The sequence below is a fragment of the Amphimedon queenslandica genome, unplaced genomic scaffold (genome assembly GCF_000090795.2).
Source record: "Amphimedon queenslandica unplaced genomic scaffold, v1.1 AMPQUscaffold_13507, whole genome shotgun sequence".
Classification (NCBI taxonomy): Eukaryota; Metazoa; Porifera; class Demospongiae; order Haplosclerida; family Niphatidae; genus Amphimedon; species Amphimedon queenslandica.
Genome location: NW_003546257.1, coordinates 561,287 through 562,257, shown reverse-complemented (window position 1 = coordinate 562,257; position 971 = coordinate 561,287).

The following is a 971-nucleotide window of genomic DNA, read 5'->3' as shown; positions in this document are numbered from 1 at the left end:
GATCCAAATCAGCTCAAACTTTCTACACAACATTAGAACATGTATATGTATCATAAAACATTATAAAAATGGAGATTTCTTTCCTAGTCATTTTTGGTGAAATTTGGCCAAAATCCCTGTACTATAGTACAGGGACTTTGGCTCGATTTTGGAGCAACTTTAAAAATTTGTAAAAAATCCAAATTTGATCCAAATCAGTTCAAACTTTCTACATGACATAAGAACATATACATGCATATATATCAAAAAGAATCACCCTCAATTTTCAACAAAGCCTCACCTAATTCATCCATAAACCTCCTTAAGTATGTTATCAGTCTGGCCCGAAGTATAAACTTGTCTCGTACGTTACCATTAATGATCAAATCAAGGTAGCGCTGTCTGAATCGTGTCTCTTTGTCTTTGAGTCCAAAGTGAAGGTGAGGCAACATGTGAAGACAAGGAGAGAGTAGTTGGACCTGACGTGGGATTATGCTCAACTCTCCCATTTTTGTTTTACCTATGAGCGATGATAGGAGGAGGTGTGGACAATTAATAATAATAATAATAATAATAATAATCAGTTACCAGGGAAACCAGTGATCCCAATTATGTCTCCTCTTTTAATTTGACTGTGTAATTCTTCAAAATTTTGATCCGTGAACCTACATGTAATTATAATTATTACATGGAGTAAATTTTTCCATCAATTACATCACTACTAACTTTGCATTGCACATAACTTGAATTTTAACCCCTTCACCTCTCACATCATAGAAGATAAGCTTAGACCCAGACTCCCTTTTAGCATGAATACGACCTAACATAAATAAAAAAATAAATAAATAAATATAAATACATAAAAATAAACATAAAACAACAACAAAGTACAACAAACATATAAATAAATAAACCATAAATACAGCAATTATTTACCTGCTAGGCTAAAGGAGAGGTCTGGGAGTTGCTCGCTTTCCTTGAGGTCTTTGAAC